We start from the raw sequence: 16,479 nt of genomic DNA on the forward strand, positions 1-16,479 counted from the left end.
TCATCATTCCGGGTGTTGCACCCTCCCGCGGCCAATCAAGGGAGCAGACGGCGCTCTCAGAGATTAGAGGGGAAAAAAACGGACTGTCGAGCCAATGAACTGACGTCAGAGGGCAAAATCCCCCGTTGCTGGTACCCTGGGAGGAGGGGGGGGGGGGGCAGTGAGAGCAGAACATGCTACTAACATTGGTTGAAAACAAATGGGGTGGCAGTGTGTGGCTCTGTGGGTTGGGGCTCATGATCAGTGGTTCACATTTTTTCCTTGACATAGTGATGTCACCATTTTGGCCCTTAGTGTCCCTGGAGCAATTGGGATTATCTCATCTATCTGATCATCTGTACATCGCTTTGGACAAAACCATTGGCTAAATGTATGGAAGTAGCCATAGTCTCCTCTTCTCCCTTGCTCACAGTCAGTTGGGTTTTGGCTTGCTGCACTCCGCAGCCCCCTTGTCAGTGAAGTATGAATGATCTAATAACGCATCCCGAAGGCTCAGGCATTTAAAAACAAAAAAGACTCCATTTGAAACCGAGGAAAATACAGTTTAAGTACTGAAAAAGGTCGTGAGAACCTGCTGGGTTCATCCCTGGCCTGTCTCGCCGTTCCTATCCAAGCCGCTGGCTTCGGGAAGCGAAAGGGCAGGAACTTGGACTGATGAGGCGTCGCTGCTACAGTGACTGACTCAGTTAGGCGATTATGCTTTCTGCCATCCTCTTGAACACCGGCGCAGTGAAACCCTCGCAGCTGCCAGACCGCTTTCCTCCCAGGTCGGCCAGCAGAGCAGTGACAGTCATGTCCCAGGTCCTCGACACTCAGTTGATTATTTGCTCGTGTGGCTGACATGCTGCCCAGAGCGGATTACACTTCGACCCCTTTACTGGGTCAGGCTTTTATTCCCTGAGCAACATGGGATGAGTGTCTTGCCCAGACAGGGGTGTTAGAGGGGCATGGATACCCTGACAGATTCAGGGGGCCCAGCACTTGACAAGGGACCTTGTGAAAATATACAATTATATGTAATATTGGGACCCAAGGTGACATTTTGTAAGGGGGATCAAATTTTCTAAGTACGCCACTATGCCCACAGAGCTGTGACTGAAGGTCTTGGAGAGACTTGAACCAGCAACCTACAGGTTATGAGGGCACCTTAACCGGCATGTTTCCCCCTTCACATGAGGGTACTGACAGATAAACATATATTATTACATTATATTGTTGGCTGGTCTGACTGTTTTTCTAGGTGTCTTTCTGCATAGCGTCCCTTCTGGGCCTTAGCTTCAAGCTCAGTATGTTTTCACCGAGGCTGATGTTAGCATCGATCTCTCGCGCTCAACTTTTCAGGGCTGATTTATTTTGGGGTAACGTCGCCCATAAATGCAGTAATCTCATTATCTTCTGCAAACAAATTGTGGGGCTGGGTGAGGTCACCATGGAGGATCGTACAATGGGGAACAAAATCATAACCAAGCACCAGTGCCTTGCAGAGACTTTATGTGGGGCAGGTGCTCAAAGCCTTTGACACATACATTAAAGGGGCACTCTGTACCTTTAAATAGAGGCGCTTTAAATAGTTTGGGCAAAGGGGGCGGGTGCCTGGGCTCCCCACCCCCCAGCGCCCGCACGTGCCAAGTACCAAATGTGTAAGCAAAAGCAGATTACTATAATGTGTATCTAGTGTGCAATAGAGTAAGACAGACAGATTCTGCATATATATATATATAATGAGAGAGTGTTGAACCCAGATTAGACTGCCTTTAGACGATGGTGCCATTTTTTTATTTATAGAGTAATAGCCTCATCATTTTGTGAGATGGAGGAAGGCGTGGGTGTTCTGGGGGTGGGGAAAAGCCGGGGGGTACGGCTCTTTGCTCACGTACGGGCAGTTACTGTGTATTAGCTGTGTTAAGCAGTCTTTTATTTCCCCAGTATGTCTCTGGTCTGTTTAGTCCCTTTGTGAGACTGAAATGGCTACATGCGCTTCCGCTCAGCCAGTCTGTTGCATCACAAAAGTTCTAGTAATCCCTCCTCCCCCATCATCCTGTGTTATGTGGATCTATTTACCGTCCTGGAGGAAGCAGATCTAAGTGGTTTGCCCGGTGTCCTTCAATAACGTGCCATGGATCCCCATGTTTGAAGGCTTCAGCATCAAGAGTTGACTGTAACAAATCATTAGATCGCCATCCTGGGCTGGTCTTGCGCTTTGGATACCTTCTAAGGTTCTTTGAGCTGCTTTCCGGCTGAGCGGCAAATGCTCTGGGCACATTCTCTATAAAAAAAATAAAAAAAATTCCTGGGGATGAAGTGAGTCTAGTTGTTTTTATGTACAAAATCTGACAGATGTAGTAGAAACACAGACAGAAAGACATCAGTGGGAGTTTAATATTAAACTGTTGTAAGATGGACAACAAATCAATTCCTGAAAGCGTGAAAAATGAAATAATGTGTCAGTAATTAGGACAAATGTGAAATGCTTTGTTTACTTTCTTTAAATGTACATAAAATTTAATGCATTAATCAAACCTTCTGGAGGAATTTGCTCTGAGCTGAAGGAATTAAATGTGCTGAACCTTTTTATATGGTACCAGTACATCATTTTATGCTATTTGCAATAGATATGAAAATGAAAGGAAATCGCTACTGAACGTACTTGTGTAGATGGTTATTCCTGTTAATATACTTTTAATTGCCTGTGAAATGTTACTTCAAGTAGTGTTACATCTGGCCCAGATGAGTAGACACCCTCACTTAGCTTCCCCATCTGGAACAGTGCTATATATGTTATTTTTCCATTTAGCAGATGACCAAATTAATGTTAAGTTATAAAAGCAGGGTCAGATCGTGTCCCTGCAGAAATTGGGGTTAAGGGCATTGCTCAAAGTCCCATTTCTGACATCGTTGTACCAGCCACAGTTACTAATCCAACAACCTTCTGGTCATAGGCACAGAATCCTAACCCACAGAGCCACACATCACCCAGAGTTGTCTCTGGATTCCTCCAGAGTCCACCCCAAAGAGAGTCCACCCCACTCCAGAGTCCACCCCAAAGAGAGTCTTCTCCAGATTACTGCAAGGTAGCGAGAGAGACTTCACCAGTCACTGTTTACTGAACACCTAACACCCACCTGCGTAAAAGCTTGTTAATGTGCTTCATAATTTACAGTGGCGCTGTCATGCTGTTATTAAGAAATGTGTTATTTGGATCAGATGTTTAGCATGCCTCTCTTTCCTACGCAAAGCTCAGCAGGAACACTGGCTTCTGCATTTGCAGTGCAATTACGTTTCACTTAATAAAACTTCATTATGTGCATGAGGCTCTGTTATAATATTCATACCCTCTATAAATTTCATAGGGAAACTAAACTGGCATGCAGGCCATGATGTAATGTTGACATTCATATTTATGCATGTGCCAGACTTGTAGGGATTTAGCAGGGGTGACAACACCGCCACCTCTCTACCACCTCTCTGCAATCTCCATCATTGCAGTGTCACCCCTTCTGAAGCTGGCCTTACTGTCTGTAAAATGTGTGAGGCTATGCAGCTAAGTCAGTCTCATTTTGTACGTTTTATTATGGACAATGAACTCCTTGGTTCACTGGCACATCTCTCTGGACAAAAGCCTCCACCAAATAAATAGATAATTATGAACTGTAAAGAGAGATGAAAAGATGGGGAAAATATGTGTGTTCAGTCTTAAGATCACTTAAGCGATTCTGGACTAGCCTCTTGTGTATAAATTTTTCATTAAGTAATTGTGCTTGTGTGAGAGAAGACCAATCAGAAGCCCCCTTGCTCTTTAACGAAATGCCTTGTGCGGGAGAAGACCAATCAGAAGGCCCCTTGCTCTTTAACGAAATGCCTTGTGTGGGAGAAGACCAATCAGAAATCCCCTTGCTCTTTAACGAAATGCCTTGTGTGGGAGTAGACCAATCAGAAGGCCTCTTGCTTCTTAATGAAATGCCCCTTAATGGTGTCCAGTCTCCCCTTGTTCAAATCATTATACCAAATAGCAGTTCCTTGTTTTTTCAATTACACGAGGTACTGATGATGCTACCCACATCCGAGAAATTAGTTCAAATAAACCTTGTTTTAGAAGTTTACTTTAGAAAGCCAAACTTACTTACAAGAAGGAAAATTCTTCACCTTAAAAAGTTAAAATGTTCATTATTAAAAAAAAACACCTTCCTTGCATTAATTTTTTTTTTTTTTTGATCATCCTGGATAAATTTGAACAAGGCATTGAAAAAAAGTTAATTAATTTAAAAACAAGCCTGCCTGCGCTGTTTCACAGTGATGCACTCTCTCCCAGCAGCTGAAATCAGGCTGAAATACAAATGACTGCATAAAGAGCTTTTATGCTGCTGGAAAATAGTGGAATAATGGTGTAAAATCCCAATTAAGCCACATTTAACACACCAGGAGAAACAGCTGATTGTATTTCAGGCACTGGTGACTCTCAGTGGGTCCAATTTATGTCAAATGCAGTCGAATCTCTGATTTTAGGGGCTTCATGACACCTTTTGAGTTGGACTCTGCATCTGACACTGAAAGAGGAAATGCATGTCAAGTAGGATAGGAGTTTTCGCAGTAGGGTGACCTTATTTGTTCTCTGGAAATGGACTTCATGTGGACATCTCTTCATTATTACACCATAATGTACAAATAATTAATGTCTTCTCGGCATCCTGTCCTTGAGAAGCGATGCAATCAGCAGCGCGTGGGGCTGCACTGGAGACGCTAGCAGAAAGCGCAGCCCAACGGACTGAAAGCAATCTCATTCGGGAAACTATACCGTCAGCAAATGTGCTGTAATACAGCTTTGTTAGAAAAACGTGAAACAGGCAAAAAGTGATGTAGCATTAACCTTCAAAATGTTGTCTTACCTTATCAGTGAGTTGCTACAGTAATGCTAACATATAGCACTGTGACTTGACACCTCTAGGGTTGTGGGTTCAATCCCTCGGTCTGTGAGCAGGAACTTTGCATGTCCTCTTAACCCAGGTGTATTGATGTCTCTGAATTACCCTGCAGTGTATATGTGTTTGGGTCCTGGTACCCAGTCCTTGGTGTCCCCTTCCTCGGGCCATATGCTTCGTGCAATAGGCTCCAGGTTCATCTTAGCATAGCCTGTTTTGAAATACGGATGAATGGAACTTCTAAGTCATGCTATATGTTTCCTTCCAAAATGCAAATATTGCACATGCATGTGAAATACTGAGTTGCCAGTAAACATTTTTGCATAACCAAAATCCACTGTAGTACTTGAAGCCGATTGGAATCTTTCCGTTGCCGTTATCAAGATATGTGCGTTCCGTATAAATAAGGGACATTTCCTCATTTTAAAAAGTGTCCGTCTGTCTCTTCTCTTCCTTCTAATTGAATGAAACAATAATCATGACGCACTGAGGTGCAGTAATTGGCCACCCAAAAGCGGAGCTCGGCTGCCGTTTGCTGTGCTGCTAAGTGGCACCGAGCTGCCATTTGACCGCAGTAAAACAGCAGCACTGTGAGAAAACGGAAAAGGTCAACGACAGTCACATGTTCCCGGGTAATGAAGTGGGTTGGTGTCCATGCTCCTCTTTTAGCCATAATTGGTCGGCAATTATTTGGAGAATCGATATTGGCGAACTCAGGATGTGCCTGAGTGGCAGACAGCCAATCAGGAGGCCGGTTTTATCTTCTTTTTTAAATAATGTGTCATTCTCAGAATAGTAATAGTACAGGACAAATTCTGACATATGTCTTCAAGGTGCAACATGTCAGCCATGCAAAAGAAGAAAATAAAAAATGCAGTTTTGCAAGGAGGAATGCATGATCTAACACACAATGAACATGACATCCGATTGTCACGTGAAATCACTGTCTCATATTTTTGGCAGGGCCACTGAACAGGCACTCACGATCCTTTCATTATCAGCCAGATGGTCGTCATTCGGACCTGAACCACGTAAAGTATGACATTACAATTAGTTAATGGCCTCAGGGAAAAAGCAGAGGGGTTTATCTGTTCAAAAAATCAAAAGAATCCTGCAGTAATCTGCTTTAAAACCGTAGCTAATCCTGCACTGGCCTGACTTTGGGTAGCAGTGGTGGAATTTTTATAAATGACAAATTCTTTTAAAAGTGTCCAATCATCTGGCTTCCGAGCCAGGAGACAGTTCATTGGGTCCCTACATAACACCTGGCCCCCTGAATCCTCATGGTCACAAATCACCTCATCCCACCTTGCTGAGTGCTTTACCTCACCCTTTATTATCATTTCAGGTTTATCATGCCTGATTTTACTGATTTGGCTGCGTGGGAAGTCCCCCGCCCTCATTTTAACACGCCCTGCCAGGGATGCAGCTGCTAACAGAGACGGTTGAAATGTAACGAGCCTGAAACCCGATGGAGATACTGAAGCAAATACCTACTGTAGTTCTGGCAGACGTGAGTTTAGCAGTAAGCGTGAAAAAGTGGGCCATCACTCCCAGTAGAAAAAGACATCCAGATTATAAACACGGACAGTACAGGTATTGCTGCGCAGAGGAGAGTCCCAGGCTTGCAGTCCAGTTTCATGTTCAGAGGGCATGAGGGGCTCGGAGAGGCTGATGGGAGGGGGGGGGTGGCCATGCTGAGAGGTTTCCCCCATGAGATGCACAAGGTCACAGAGGTGGATCTGGAATTCTAGAACACCTCACCTGGACAGTGATGCCGACAGCCCCTCTAAACTGCAGTCCTGCAGAAAACACTGACATTAAACATAAGCTGGACTATTCCAAAGTATCTTAAGACTATTGCAGGTCCAGGGTTACCACTCCAGGCTTTACGGAGAGACCTGGTAAAGGGCTTTTTGGAGGCCGATTTGTACACATAACACACAACGTTGAGTGGGCTGTCTTTAGTGGCTCAGGCTGCTAAACCTCTTTGCCGGCCATCCGAAGGTTGCTGGTTTAGCCTTGTGGGTCCTTGAGCGAGGCTCTTAACCCCCGGCATCCTGGATGCCACAACAGGTGGCTGCCCTTTGCGGCCAGCTTGCTCTCAATTCGGGGGACATGTAAAAGGAATTGCCCCATGTGGATCAAGAATAATAATAATTATTAGTTGCAGTGCTACCATGAGCTGCTTCATCCATGGAATGGTTGTCGGGCCCTGCTGTCCCCCCTGCATGTTCACACACTTTTTCAATCTCCAACTCTCTACTTCAACTTCCCATGCTAACACTCTCGGTGTCATATCAACTCTCTGAGTGTCAGTGAAGAATGACAAACTTCTTCTGTTTGTCCTGCTTTTTAATTCCATTCCCTGATCCCACTCCAAATATGGCCGTTCTTTGTCTAGGCTTATCATCCCTGAGAATCACAGATTACTCAGATTTATAGTTTAATTATCAGGCGTTTGATTGGCCCTTGTAAAACGGCTTTAGGCTTTGGTCTCTCAGTTCATTGATCCCTATTGAGTTTTCCTTTCATCCTGAATACTCTCCCCTTTGTTTATGTGCGTAATGAAAAAAGGTAAAGGGTAATAGGAAATAAACTCTAAAATATTAGATTTAAAAGAAATGGAAAGGACAGACAATATCTGAAAATTGCCGTATTATGCAACAGCAATAAAGATTGATAGTTTTCTTACCTTCTTTTGTGATTTGCCTGTTATTAACCATAGTGCTTCTTCTGGCATGACGCGTACATTTCTGAATAATATAAATATGTCAGAAACCGGAGAGAAATGTCTGTCCGCTTCTTGACATTGGTAATTGAACATTGCTTGCATTTTCACCCCGCATCACGCCGTTCCAGTCATCAGCTCCAGCTGTGGAAATCCGAAACACAAGTGTTTCACAGAAAAAAAGGACCATAGTCATCGTGGGTCCCACGAGGAAGATGGGGGCAGGTTTGCTTTTTAAATGACCTTAGGCTGCACAACGTTGTCAGAGATCCCAGCCGTATATCGACCCTGTAAAACCGCGGCCTGTAAATGAATGACTTTTATCCAAATAGACTTTCATTATTACCCATTTATGAAGCTGGATCGGTCCATATTAAATACTTTAGGCTTTTGTGCCCCTCCTACAGTGTCTGGGATATAAATCCGTGACCTTCACACCATGCTACCTAGGGCCCACAAACTCCACAATGCTTACTAAAATAGGTCCTTTATATGAAGAAAAATGGGATGTTGATTGGCTGGAAGGGGTCCTGAGGAGACGGTATCAGGCAGCACGGTGGGCAGCCCGTGCACAAATGTCATCACAGCGGTGGATCCAGTGAATTCAATGACATAACAAACAAAATGTCTTCTTACTTAATTTGATTTAAGGTAAGCAGAAGTTGTGTTGGACATTAAATACTCTCTAGACGTTTCCAGATGAGTTACACACTGCGGTTAAACATAAAAGAATCCGCAGGAATTCAGTAAGCGCTTTGGGGGCGTTTCTTTGGCTGTGAAGTCTGTCGCCTTTACTTCTGTAAGAAGTTGTTCCAGTCCTGCAGGCCTTAGATGATGACATGCTCAGACAAGGACGTGAGAAGGTAGCACTGGTGGCCAGGTGGCCCCGTTCATGGGCTTTGCTCTCATGCGCTGTCAGTTTCTTCGCTGCAGTTTGTAAAGTTAACTAAAAGGGAAGTACTGGGAGAGCTATGTGTCTCAGACAGTCGGAGATGCTCCTGTCCTGTCCTCCAAGTAAGTGTTTTAGGTTTCTCTCCGTAAGCAGCTAGTCTACAGGAGACGGCTGTGTGATGGATGATGGGTGACGGAGTGTGTCTCTGCTTCAGCACCGGACAGCTCCCTCCAGGTCTTCCAGCACCAGGTCATTGTTGCTCTTTAGCACGAGTGTCATGAGATTTCTGACAGGCTTTAACAGGCTTTACTGTATTATTAGGGATATTACTGGTAGCAAATATTTTTTTCAACTAAAATTTCTTCAAGGCTTGCAAGATTAATTGCACTTCAGTGTTAATCGCTGTCAGTGTCATTTTGACTGTAGTGCCGTTAAACTACATTTTCTTTTATAAATTCACTGCTTGGCCAGACCCTGTCTCTATCTCTTGCAGGTCACCTCAGGCTAAGCTTGATATACTGTCTTGTGACCTCCATCGATTACTGATTTCAGGAGTCTTCATTTATTAAAAATATCGATTACCTTTGCTCTAGTGTCTAGTCTTCATTTATCTCTTAATACAACTTGTCTCAAAATTTGTCTTGTTTTTTTTTTTGTCGTTATCGTCGCTGTGCCTGTAGCGAATGAGACGGCATCAAGCGAGGCAGCTCTGAAAAGTGCATTAAACTGACTTTTTAATGGCGTTTTCAAAAGAGATGCTTTCTGCGTCACTCATATGAAAACTGACTGACACTTTACCAAATGTGGAGTTGGGTTCCAAGCAGCACTCACGATGGGGCTGTCATGTAAGCACAGAATAATTTAACCCCCCATGCTAAGACAGGAGCAGATTTTGTTTTGCTGTAGCAAGACTCTGACCAGCAGCAGGACAAACAGCTCACACAGCATGTCCGTTAGTATTATTATTATTAATCAGAGGTGGAAAGTTCAGGTCCAGAGAGTACAAATCCAGACCAAGGTTTGGTTACTACCAACCAGCTGAGTATAAAGATTCACAGTAACAAGGTCTGAACTGTCTGGTCGAAACAAAACTTTGGTCTGGATTTGTTCTTTCTCGACCTGAACCTGAATGAGTGTGTGCGTGTGTGTGTGTGTGTGTGTGTGTGTGTGTGTGTGTGTGCACCTTGATGTGTCATGGTGGCTGAATGGGTAGCATGGCAGCCTGATAATTCCAAGGCTAAGAGTTCAAATATTGCCTGAATATTGCTTGTGTGAAGTTTGCACAATTTCCCAATGTTTGCTCTTATATTCCAAACCAATTGCCTCCCCCATTCTTCAAACAGACTACGGATTATTACCTGATTTTCTCAATACTCCAGTGTGATGTATAAATCCCCAGACCTTTTCGTCTTACTATCTCAGGCTGTGATTCATACACATGTCTTTGTCCGTTGTCCAGTGATCAGAATAGATCACTATCATTTCTTCCTTGCTTGATGTGCCATGAATGGTAGTTAACTTGCTCACATACGGCAAGAATCCACAGGGTCACAAATTCAGCATTGTCCTCCTTAATTTCCAGCAAATTCTTCAGGTAAACTTCCCAAACACATTTAGTGGTATCAGTCCATTTCTGGTTTTTATCTCATTTGCACTTCAACCAGATGAACTACTGGTTTCCATCTACAGAAAACAATGCAAACTACACATGCAGGGCAGGAATGGAATTCAAACCAACAGCCCTCAACATACAAAGTACGAATGCTACCCACTAAGCCACAGTATTAAACCACCTACAGGTCATCTGAAAGCTGCTTGTCTTGTTGTCCTTTTCTATGCCTCGCACAGGTCATGAGAAGGGCATTACTTTCCCCCAGCTGTGCAATCACTGGAACATAAATGCACACAGGAACATTATGTTTATTTAATTAGCCGATGCTTTTATCCAAAGCGACGTACAATGGAGAATTAGAGAGCAGTGACACCCAGTGTCCCGGAGCAACTCGGGCTGTGGACCCCGCCTAAGGGGCTAGCGGTGACAACGCTCTGCCAGTTATGGGATTTGAACCGCTGCCCTTCTGATCAGAGGCAAAAGAGTCCAAACCCTCAGAGCCACATCCACAGAGCACCAATGCATGTGAGCCGCTCATCCAGCGTTGCACAGCGGCATCATTAATTTCATGTTAATCAAATAAGCCTTCCCACAACATACAGCAGGGGGTTCTGGGAAGAGGTCTGCGCCTCCTTAGACATCCATCGCTGATGCCCATGTGAAGCTGAGCAGAGAGCTGTTCTTGCCCTGATTCCGAGATCCGATTCCACTTCAGTCAGGCTGCAGGCAAGAACCAGTTCTAAAGGATCAGTTCTTGTGCAGGCAAGAACTCTATCTGCTAAAGACACTCCAAATAAGAATGTAGAAACACAAGAAAGTTACACACGAGGGGGTCATCCGGCCCGGCAAGCTCGCTTGGAAGTTGGAAATTAAACTAATAATTTAAAGTTGGCAGGATCTTGTCAAGTTCAGATTTGAAGGAATCTAGGGTCTTAGCTTGCACTTCGAAACACAGGATGAAGTACAGCAAGTCATCCGTAACTGAAAAAAATAATTAAAATAAGACTCAGTAACTTGAAAAATAAAAATATCCTACCAGTAAAAATAAGATGCTTTTTTATTTTTTTTTCAGAAACAAACAAAAGGACACGTCAATGAATGCAATGATAAGCAGATTTATGTGATGCGCTAATGTGCTCTGTAATAATGGTAAACAAAGGATCATCATGTCTGAAAACGTCACGCTATTATTGTGAAACCAAGTCTTTTCCACACGTGTGTCCTTGGAGGAACTGAAAAATCAAAGAAGCAATCTGTGACCTCCAAGATGGAGAGTCACTGGGTCATGAAAATGACCCCCCCCCCCCCCCCCCCCCCCCATAGACACTCACACACACACAGAAAAAGTACACGATGTCTTGTAGTAAAAATGTATCACATAGATATTTCGGATAATCCGCATATAGAGACAATAGCTGCCCTACTCTCAAGTGACTTTACATAATTTATGCATGAGAACATCAAAGATTTGAATCTTGCTAAGTTTGGAGGAAGAAGCTTAACATAATAAAGCATGTCCAATAACGGTTTGCACCAAAATAAAAACTGCGTAAAGTTTAAAACAAAATTCGCATATCAGTTTTTTGGGTAATGGGTTCTTAAACGTGTAGAGTTATACTTTTAACTCATTTTAATTCATTTAACTTGTGCAATGTTGCTTCGGTCGTTGACTGTAATCTATATGCCACTGCATTTTAAACAAAGTTTTGAACAATCATAAGACAGTTCTGAATGAAAAAGAGGATTTAAATTTCACAAACAAGGCATAAAATGGAAGGGGTTCAAGGAATGCAAGCTGCTGGTAATTTTCTCATTTGCAACCCCTGAAACAAACAAACATTTTCGCATAATAAACCGAGGCAGAGACGGTTCAATGCAGCTGAACCCCTGCCCATGTATTAATATTAAAACTACCGTAAGCACTTGGATAATCTTATTTAATGCACCAATTTATATAGCATATAACGGCTGAAACATTTTAACAAGTATTTAACTATTTTAATTACATTTCTACACTTTAATGACAAAGGCTATACGCTTAAAATTAATAATTAAGTACCTCCTAAGAGGTTTTGAGTATCTCGCAATTAGCCGTGTGTCATTAATATAACGAATGCCATGTCTTTTTCACTCTCCCTCCCGTTCTCCTTCACGGTTTCTCTCTCCCTCTCTCCCCCAATCACTCTCTCCCCCTATCAAGCGGCCGCTCGGCGCTGCCGCATCACTGGGCGCCTCGCAGACTTCGCTGTCCTGACTGCAAACGGGAATGAAGCGCTCGGCGATGGGGCTCCGTACGGGAAGGGGCGCTCGTATCCCCTATTTTGGTCTCTGACAGAAAAGAAAGAAAGAAATAAAAGAAAGAAAAGAGCAACATCGAGTCACTGTTAGTTTCATCCGAAACGATGGGCTTTTGACACTTATTGCCGACATCTGAAAACATATATATTTATATTGCCGGGACACCGTCGCCAATGAGGGCAGGATAGTAGGAAGAGCAGTTGTGATCCCAAGCAGCCATCAAAATACCTAAGGAACAAAAGGTAGGCTGTGTGTTTCCTGTTGCTTGAGATTTCATATTTGCGCGCTTTTCTGTGCAGAACAGCCTGTTTTAATGAGACTGGGATATTCTGCTCGAATTTCTGGGCGAATGAACTGCAAGCGTATCCGCGTTTGGTGCGACTCCGCCGGGGCTTTTCGGTCCGCAGCAGCCGCGAGTGTGATAACGCTGGTAGCGCTGGAGCGTCACTGGGACCGAATGCAGTTAAGGAAGCGCTTTGCTCCTTTCCGCGTCCCCGTCTCCTTCTGTGCTTCTTATAGTTTATGTGGTTGGCATTCACAAAGCGCACTGTGAAATAAGCCTTTTTGCGTTTCAGGATGCATCCTTTAGGCATTAGGAATTGGGACAAGTGGGATGTTTACGCTGAACACTGTGGTATTTAAATATTTACTCATTGCATTCATATACAAGGAAAAACACCCCGTCTACTGTATCTCTGATGTATCCGTGTGTGAAGAGAGAAGTGAAGCGACGGTCCTTGTGCCGTTCAGCGAAGACCATTAACGTCAAATTTCTGTTTTCTGTGGGGCAAGAGCGCAGAAAACAAGAAGTATATATGCATGTACTGGAACCTCATTTACGACTCATTACGCCCGGATTAGCCCAAAGGTCCCTTCCCGTGCTTCCACTTACATCATCCTGGTATAAGGTAATACTGAAGGGTAAAGGCGACTTTCAGATTATAATCCATTTGTAAAACAAAAAAATCAGGACTCGGCAGAGAGGAAAGTTATTTACCGCAGGGACAGAGTGTGAGCCAAGATGTTCGCTCAGCCCGTTAACTTTTGCCTCGTTTTCGGTCCATTTTTTAGGTATTATTGGGGGAAATCCATCTTCCTGCCTGAACTAGACGTATCCGAAACTGAAGTAAATGGTTTTTGATGATTTGCCGGCGAAACATCTTTTACACGTTTCAGGCTCGCTATCCCTCAAGGAGACGCATTTGTAATGAATTAATCCCGTTTAGAAGAGGTTTCCTACACTGAAAATATCAAAGTCCAAATAGCCGTTGTAAACCACTGTTTTTTGACCGGTTTGTTGTGTAGGACAGTAGGTTCCGTGCAAATAATCGTGTGTGGTTTAATAATAAACAGTGTTTATTATTATTATTATTATTATTATTATTATTATTGTATTATTTTAGCAGGTAAAAGCTTGTGGCTCACCGATAGAAATGGGAGCAGTGTTCACTGGGGACCACGACACTGTGTTCTGGAGATCATTTAAAATAGACCACAGAACTCATTTTCCCTGGTCCGCTGAAGGGCTTGCAGCCCCTGTCCCAGAAAGTTTGCGTGCTGGCTAGGATTGTGAGTTCAAGCTACCGCCCTTAAATCTGCCATCAGAGAGAGCTTCAGCAATTAAAATCCTCTTTCAGCCCTGGGAGGTCTGATGATTCATTCTCAGTCTGAAACAGATTTGAGGATCACAAAACTGATGAGTGTTGTGACACTTTGGAACTTCCTGACAAGCAAGTAGAGAAGGAAAGAGAGAGAGGGAGATGGATAGAGGGTGTGAGAGAGAAAGGGAGAGAAAGTCCTACTAAATAGAGTGCTAAATAGAGACTGCTAATCAGTAATAAATCAATAGTCTTTTACAGGAATGTTTATACTAATTAAACTCAGTTATCGGCTATCCTGTTACATTTGTGCTTTTCAAAAGCTTACGATCATCCTTTTTCCGTGCACCCCCCCCCCCACTATGATTGCGCCTGAAAGTACTAGGTCACACTATGTCCCAGCCCCCCATGTCTGCATGACGTCAAATTAGCAGTGGTTTCAGTGTCTCCCTGTAGACACGCAGCTTTTTAAAATGACCTCAATACAATATTGCCTAAATGTTGCAGTGGCCCCGATGTTCCCTTCCAGCAAGAAGCCTCTGCAGATTAAATAAAGTGCAAATGCGCAATAGCCCGCAGAATGAATGCGAAGCTGCTCTGAAATGACATCGCATTTTTTTTGTTGGCGGCAGTAGCACATAACGGCTGCGTTTGTGATTAGGCTTTTGCATTACTGCCTGGCGATCCCATCTTTTATGTGTTACTATCCCCATGTCTGCTTGTATTATTCCACCCAAAAGGCCCAAAAGTGGGTTCCTTGATCTTTTTGCCGTTTGTGGCATGGGCAGAAAGCTGAAGATGCAGAGGACGTACGTTATACAATATGTATGCCAAACATTGTATTAAATATCTGCCGTTTTTGAGCTGTATATCTGAGCGGTGAGATCATCGCGATGGCATTGTTTCACCTCGTCATGCCAGCCCATCCGTGGGGGTGGCACCTGTCCACACCTGCGGGCGTTTCTTTCTGCCCCCTCTGTCCGGAGTGGCCTGATTCCGCAAATACTCTCTCTCTCTCTCTCTCTCTCTCTCTCTCTCTCTCTCTCTCTCTCTCTCTCTCTCTCTCTCTCTCTCTCTCTCTCTCTCTCTCTCTCCAGAAAACTGGTCAGCTTTGTGCTTTGATCCAAAAGTGCAATTAAAAAAAGCACTGTCCGCCATCCAGAAATAGTGCTGTGGGTTTAACATTTATTGTCCTGAGTGGTGGAAGTGAACATCACATTTGTACTGATGTTCTGGAATTCTTTATTGATACAAATGTGTTTACATACAGGATTATGACTGGGAAATCACCCACAGGTTTCCTTTAAAAAAATATGATCGTTCGTAGTACAGTATACCTCATTCTAAGTAAATAAGTTTTTTTCTATAGAGAAAAATGTATGCCAGTCATTAATATAAGCATTGTGTAATTTCTTCTCATAACACTGGATACATATACAAAATTAAAGTACTAGTTAAAAAACATAGTGACTGCAAATACATTAAACTAGAAAGCAGATAAGGAAAACAGTAGTTCCTCTAAGGTTCCTTTCTATTATAGAAAATAAAATGATGTAATATTAATATCAGCCCATTGCTTCCGGGATAGGCTCCGGACCCCCCGCGACCCAGTAGGATAAGTGGTTTGGAAAATGGATGGATAATATCGGCCTGGTGGTTATGGTTTTAGAACTAGTCTTATCGTCCTGTTTTTTCTTCCATTAATTTTAATAGGAAAGTATAAATGTTTGCAGATTTATTGTAAGTGTCCAATGAATTCTGAGCCAGCAGATGGTTTAGCGGCTAAAGGAAAAGATTTATGGCGATGCAGTCAGACAAAGCCATCAGGTGTTCATCTCCTGGGGGAAAGTTGTTTGAGAAACGTTTAGTAGCTGGATGAGATTAATACAATGGAAAACTGCCCAAACCGATCACACGCACTGTAAGTCAGTTCTTTGTAAGTAACGTAATGTTTGTGAGGATCTCATAGATATATTTTGTATCGTGCCATTAATTTAAGTGCCTTGTGGCTTTTAACTCTGTAAAAGACAGGAAATAAAAGCACTAAAAATAACTGTGAGAGCTTTGTCATCCAGAAGATGCAAGTGCTTTTAAATCGTTCGCCTCAGAAAGAGCATCACTGGAAGGGTTTTCTGTTTACAGCAGAGTGCTGCAATGAATAAGCAAAAATGCCACGATTACCCCGGTCCTCCATCCAAAAAAGCAGGATGTGCAGCACAGATAGTCCATATGGAGTTTCAGTAAGAGAACATTTAGCAAGTTCCAAAAACTGAGCCAGGATGGACTCAAATGTAACGAAAACAAAATAAACTTCATTCAGCTTTTTAAAACCTCTCCTAAAACTTGCGTTTAAACTTTTCCAAGTTGCGTTTAAAGTTTTCCAATTATATTTCAATTTGATTGTATAAGGAACGTATTTTATGTAAGTTCTG

At 43.1% G+C, this 16,479-nt stretch overlaps 1 protein-coding gene across 4 annotated transcripts in view; it reads left to right on the top strand.

Moving 5' to 3' along the window:
* Positions 1-12,378: 12,378 nt before the first annotated feature.
* LOC125725519 (disks large-associated protein 4-like) overlaps positions 12,379-16,479 on the top strand; it is a 126,213-nt gene continuing 122,112 nt past the window's right edge. For 3 of the 4 annotated variants that reach the window (XR_007387519.1, XM_049002484.1, XM_049002486.1), the window contains exon 1: positions 12,379-12,691. The gene's annotated coding sequence lies outside the window, so the exon portion shown is untranslated. The remainder of the gene's footprint in view (positions 12,692-16,479) is intronic. The other variant, XM_049002487.1, reaches the window with a different exon arrangement.

This window comes from Brienomyrus brachyistius, unplaced genomic scaffold, assembly GCF_023856365.1.
Source record: "Brienomyrus brachyistius isolate T26 unplaced genomic scaffold, BBRACH_0.4 scaffold68, whole genome shotgun sequence".
NCBI classification, from domain to species: Eukaryota; Metazoa; Chordata; class Actinopteri; order Osteoglossiformes; family Mormyridae; genus Brienomyrus; species Brienomyrus brachyistius.